Raw genomic sequence first — 6807 nt, forward strand, 5'->3', positions numbered from 1 at the left:
GAAATATTGCTCAGTAAAAGAAGAAAGAGAATTATTATTGCTTATGTATGTTGGCTCAGATATGTGCCCCTATTTATACATGTATGGGGTCTTTATTTTCAACTTTCATTTGAGTTCATTCTTTCTTGAGAATGGACATCCACGTTAATCCTTATCACAACACTCTCCCTTGGATGTCCATTTAGGATTATGCCTCGTTAAAACCTTAGTAAAGAAAAACCCAATGGGAAAAACTTTAGTGAAGGAAAAATAGTACAAAATCCTTTGTGATGGGACTGCCTCATTAAAAACCTTGTCAAAAAAAATCCAATGGGAAAAAAACCTGATCAAGGAAAAAAAAAGTACAGTCTCCCCCTCTTGTCGATATCATTTAATGTCTCGAAATCGGCGCATCCCAATCTCATGTACCAATCTTTCAAAGGAGGATTTTGGGAGTGACTTTGTGAATAAATTTGCCAGATTGTCACTTGAGCAGATTTGTTGGACATCAATTGTCCCTTGATTTTGAAGATCATGAGTGAAGAAGAATTTGGGAGAAATATGCTTTGTTCTATCACCTTTGATGTATCTACCTTCAAGTTGAGCAATGCATGTTATATTATCTTCAAACAGGACAGTTGGAGCTATCTTATGATCAATCAGTTCACATGATAACAGAATATATTGGATTAAACTCCTGAGCCAAAAACATGTGCTTCATGAATCGCTTGTATGTCGGCATGATTAGAGGATGTTGCAGCAATCGTCTATTTCGTGGACCTCCATGATATAGTTGTTCCACCATATGTGAACAGGTATTCTATTTGAGATCTCCCTTTATGTGGATCAGACAAGTATCCGTCATCTGCATAGCCAACTAGTTGTGACTTGGATCCATAGGAATAAAACAATCCCATATCAACCGTTCCATGAAGATATCAAAAGATCTGTTTGATTCCATTCCAATGTCTTCTGGTTGGAAAGGAACTATATCTTGCTAGTAAATTCACAGCAAATGATATATCGGATCTTGTATTATTAACAAGATACATTAGCGCTCCAATGGAACTAAGATATGGTACTTCAGGATCAAGGATATCTTCATTTTCTTCTTTAGGACGAAATTGATCCTTTTCCATATCCAAAGATCTTACGATCATTGGGGTACTCAAGGGATGTGATTTATCCATATAAAATCTTTTCAAGATCTTCTCTGTGTATGTTGTTTGATGAATAAAGATCCCATTTTTTATATGCTCGATCTGCAGGCCGAGAAAAAATTTAGTCCTTCGAAGACCTTTCATCTCAAACTCTTCTTTTAAAGTTTTTATAATTGTTGGAATCTCTTCAAGAGTCCCAATGATATTTAAATCATCAATGTACACAGCAATTATAATGAATCTAGATGCAGATTTCTTTATGAGAACATATGGACAGATATCATCATTCTTGAATCCATTTTTGGCTAGATACTCAATAAGACGATTATATCACATTCGTCTAGATTGCTTCAGACCATATAAAGATCTTTGCAATTTGACTGAGTATAACCTTTGCAAATATTCATTGGATAGTTCAGATATCTTTAGTCCTTCAAAGACTTTCATATAGATATCACGGTCTAATGAACTGTATAAGTAGGCTGTTACCACATCCATTAAATGCATATGCAATTTATGATATGCAGATAAACTGACCAAATAACGCAATGTTATCGCATCTACTACATGGGAATACGTTTTTTCATAATCTATAACGGGCCTTTGTGAAAAACCTTATGCCACAAGTCGGGCTTTGTAGCACACAACTTTATTTTTCTCATTTCGTTTTCTCACAAATACCCACCTGTATCCAACAGGTTTTACATCTTCTGGTGTATAGACTACAGGTCTAAAGACTTCACGTTTTGCAAATGAGTCTAATTCATCCTTCATGGCTTCTTTCCATTTTGGCCAATCATTTCTTTGTTGACATTCTTTGATTGATCTTGGCTCAAGATCCTTACTTTCATGCATGATATTTAATGCCACATTATATGCAAATATTTCATTGACAATTGTCTTATTTCGGTCCCATTTCTCTCCTGTAAAGACATAATTTATCGAGATCTCGTCATTTTCACAATCTTCAGGTACCTGAACGTCGTTTGGAGTTAAAATTATTTCAGAATTTTGGACAACTGCAGGTGTCTTTACTATGTCTTTTTCAACAAGAATAGTATTTACCTCTTTTCTCTTTTGAGGATTTTTATCTTTGGAACCAACAGGCCTTCCACGCTTCTGGTGTGTATTTACTTCGGTGGCAATTTGTTCAACTGGGACATCAATTCGAATTGGGGTATTTTTCGCTGGTATATATGACTTGGTTATCCTCTTTGTATCGAAAAATGTATCAGGCAATTTATTTGCTATTCTTTGCAAATGTATAATCTTTTGAACTTTTAGTTCACATTGCCCTGATCAAGGATCTAAATGCATCAAGGATGATGCATTCTAATTAAATTCCTTTTCAGGAAGCTTATTCTCTCCCCCTAATGGTGGAAATTTTGATTCATCAAAATGACAATCCGCAAATCGGGATTTAAATACATCTCCAGTTTGTATCTCAAGATACCTCACTATAGAAGGAGAATCATATCCAACATATATCCCCAATTTTCTTTGGGGTCCCATTTTGGTGCGAGAAGGTTGTGTAATTGGGAACATATATTGCACACCCAAATATTCTTAAATGGGAAACATTTGGCTGCTGGCCAAAGGCTAATTGCATAGGAGAGAACTGATGGTAACTCGTTGGCCTCAAACGAATAAGTGATGCAGCATGTAAAATAGCATGCTCCCAGACCGAGATTGGGAGATTTGTTCTCATAATTAAGGGTCTAGCAATTAATTGGAGGCGTTTAATAAGTGATTCTGCTAACCCATTTTGTGTGTGAACATGAGCTACTAGATGTTCAATACTTATTCCATTAGCCATACAATAAGCATCAAAGGCTTGGAAAGTAAATTCACCAGCATTATCAAGACGAATTGCTTTGATTGGATTTTCTGGAAATTGTGCTTTTAATCGAATAATTTGAGCTAGTAATCTCGCAAACGCCAGGTTGTGAGAAGACAATAAGCACCCATGTGACCATCTCGAAGATGCGTCTATTAGGATCATAAAATATCTACAAGATCCACATGGTAGATGAATAGGTTCACATATATCACCTTGAATCCTTTCTAGGAATTCAGGGGACTCAAATCCTATCTTTACTGGTGATGGCCTTAAAATTAACTTTCCTTGAGAACATACAGCACAAAAAAGTTCACTAGATTTAAGAATCTTCTGGTTCTTTAGTGAATGTCCATAGGAGTTTTCAATAATTCCCCACATTATGGTTGTTCCCGGATGACCCAATCGATCGTGTCAAGTTATAAATTCATTTGGGCTAGTAAACTTCTTGTTTACAGTGGCATGTGATTCAATTGCACTAATCTTGGTATAATATAACCCAGATGAAAGTGAAGGCAACTTTTCTAATATAACCTTTTTATTTGAATCATGAGTTGTAATACATAAGTACTCATGACTTCTCTCATTCATAGTCTCAATATGATATCCATTTCGGCGAATATCTTTAAAGCTCAACAAGTTTCTTAGAGACTTGGTGGACAATAGTGCATTATTTATTATGAATTATGTTCCTTCGGAAAACAAAATTATAGCTCTTTCGGAGCCTTCAATCACATTGTCTGAGCCAATAATAGTATTAACATATTCTTCTTTTGGCACAAGATGGATAAAATATATATCACTTTTGAGAATGGTGTGCAAACTTGCACTATCCGCAAGGCATACATCTTCATTATATATCCTTGCCATTTTCTTCAAAGACAAATAATAATAATAAAATGAGTAGTATGCACAGTTAAATTGAATTCTTGATTGGAATTATTTTTTCTAAGAAACACTGCGCATAATAAAAACTTGACACATTTAATGATTTCAAAATTCATTAATATTTCATTATTTATATACATCATATTTGAAACTTAAATACATAGAAAATAAAATTTAACAATAAGTTCTTTATATTATTTATTTACATGGATGCTTAATAATTTCACATATTAAACTATTCCATCATTGATTAAATGACCAATATTTCCTTCAGGGTCCTCAAAGAAATCAGATACATCATAATGAGTGGTGAAATTTTCAGTAACATCATTTGAAACGAAATTCATCTCCTTTCCTTTCTCATCTTTTTTCAAAGATGATTGATAATGATCGACTAGGTGCCTTGGGGTACGACAGGTACGCGACCAATGGCCCTTTCCACCACAACGAAAACACTTATCCTCTGTTGATTTATTTTGCCTAATATTTCTTTCCTTATCCCACTTCTGGTGAGATCCTCTCTTTTGAACATAATTTTTTTTCCTTCCATAATTTTCTTGTTATTAAAACCTTGCCATTTACCTCTTCTGGAAATGATTTACTGCATTTACTTCAAGAAATGGGGCGGCGCCAGCTGGGCACGCTTCATGATTCTTTAAGAGCAACTCATTGTTGCGTTCAGCAACAAGAAGGCAAGAAATTAACTCAGAATATTTTTTAAATTTTTTTTCTCGATACTGCTGCTGCAGGAGCACAGTCGAGACATGAAAGGTCGAGAAAGTTTTCTCTAACATATCATTATCAGTTATCTTTTCCCCACATAATTTCATTCGTGAAGTAATTTGAAACATTGCCAAATTATATTCATTTATGCATTTAAAATCTTGTAGACGCAAGTGCATCCATTCATATCGGGCTTAAGGAAGTATCACCGTCTTTTGATGATTGTACCTTTCTTCAAGGTCTTTCCAAAGATCTGCAGGATCTTTTAATGAGAGATATTTATTTTTCAATTCTTTATCAAGATGACGACCAAAAAAAATCATGGCTTTGGCTTTATCCTTCTGGGTGCATTATTTTCAGCCTTAATGGTATCTCCGAGATCCATTGAATCAAGATAGATTTCAGCATCTAATATCTATGATAAATAATTGTTTCCAGATATATCAAGAGCATTGAATTCAAGATGTGAGAGCTTCGACATAATGAAAATTTGTTAGTTGAGTCTTCCTAAAAATTTGATCAGAGTCTCATGCTGATAACATGTTGTAAAATAAATAACTAAGAAGGATAAATATAAAAATCAGTAAAAGAAGAAAGAGAATTATTATTGCTTATGTATGTTGGCTCAGATATGTGCCCCTATTTATACATGTACGGGGTCTTTATTTTCAACTTTCATTTAAGTTCATTCTTTCTTGAGAATGGACATCCATGTTGATCCTTATCACAACACTATCCCAATTCTTAACTATTTTGTTAATTCTCAATCCGCCCAATTAAAAAATGACATTGTTGATCAAAAATATTTTCGATACAAGTAAGTTGAATCGAAACAAATTATATGGTCTTTTCGAGAAGATATGAGTGTGAGATGAAGTTGAAGGTAATCAGTGCTAATTTGGGGTTTCGATTATATTGCCGATCGAAAAAGCCAAATCGAGCAAGAGTCTCGATTTGAGAAATTAGGAAGAGCTTTTGAAGAGCTGTTCGAGTATTGGTGGAAGCGGGAAAGTTCGCGACTTTTATCACACGAGGAAAATATTGGAAATATCTATAATCACGCAGCAGGAACAGTTATCAAGAGTGATTGTATTTCAAATTTATAATTTCTCATTTAATTGTAATTAATTTTACTTTATTTAACCGTTATGTAAGATAGCCTATAAATATTGTGAAGTGTTAGGGAATAAAGGTTGGAACTTTTACTCAGAAAAATACTCTAGCATTCTCACATCCCAGTGAATCCCTAAGTTTGCGATCGAGTTTCCTTTTTCTGTAGGGTTCCTTCCACCTTCTTCTTTCTTTTAAATTCAATTTTGTTTGTAAAACAATTTTACTTAATCTTATTTGCTAAGTGTTATTTATATTCTTTATTTTCTTTGTTTAATTTACTTTCCAGCAATCTCTCACTTACTTTGAAGTTCTTTGATTTAATTAAAGGCACTATTTATTGTTTCATTTTGATTTTGGCATAAGTCTTTTCATTTACCATGTCTTTATTTATTGAAAACTTTGATCTTTAAATATTATTTAACATTTTACAAATTCATTTTATTTTCATTATCGAAACTTGTCTAATCGGAGATGCTTTCATGCACTTCTAGAAAACTGGTATTCGCACAGAGGAGTAGGTTTCGCTCCCAGACCACTAGATATCGAACCACCATCGATTTGCTAAAAATTGACAAAATAAATTGGCACGCTCGGTGGGATAGTTTTAAATCGAAGTGTGTCAAAACAGATATTTTTCCAGTAATTTCTTAGTGTATGCGACTGCAAAGTGGGAAAATTATTCACATGGCTGATGAAGTATCAAATGTGAATGGTGGTCATCCACCAGTAATAGCATACCAGTATCCATGCCACAAACCGATGTATCTTCGCACTCGGAGAGTGCAATTGGAACTGAAAGTATAGCTGTTACGACTATTCAAACTGGAAATATTGGACGTAATATTTATCCGCGTGGTCCTGTACCACCATATCAACCTCCATTAACCGCTGGGTGGCCCCCTTATGGTCTTCCTGCTGGTTATACCCCACCGGTGGGTGGATTTATGCCACCTATCCGCTTTGGGAATGCAAATGGAGTGAATAATATGCAAAACCCACAAAAACACTCTGAGTATTCTCGTGAGTATCATGTGGGCTCCACTTCGAATGTTGCGAATTTAATGGCAGTATATCGACAACAAGTGGAGGAGAGTCACCATGATTTGG

The sequence above is a fragment of the Arachis duranensis genome, chromosome 3 (genome assembly GCF_000817695.3).
Source record: "Arachis duranensis cultivar V14167 chromosome 3, aradu.V14167.gnm2.J7QH, whole genome shotgun sequence".
NCBI classification, from domain to species: domain Eukaryota; kingdom Viridiplantae; phylum Streptophyta; class Magnoliopsida; order Fabales; family Fabaceae; genus Arachis; species Arachis duranensis.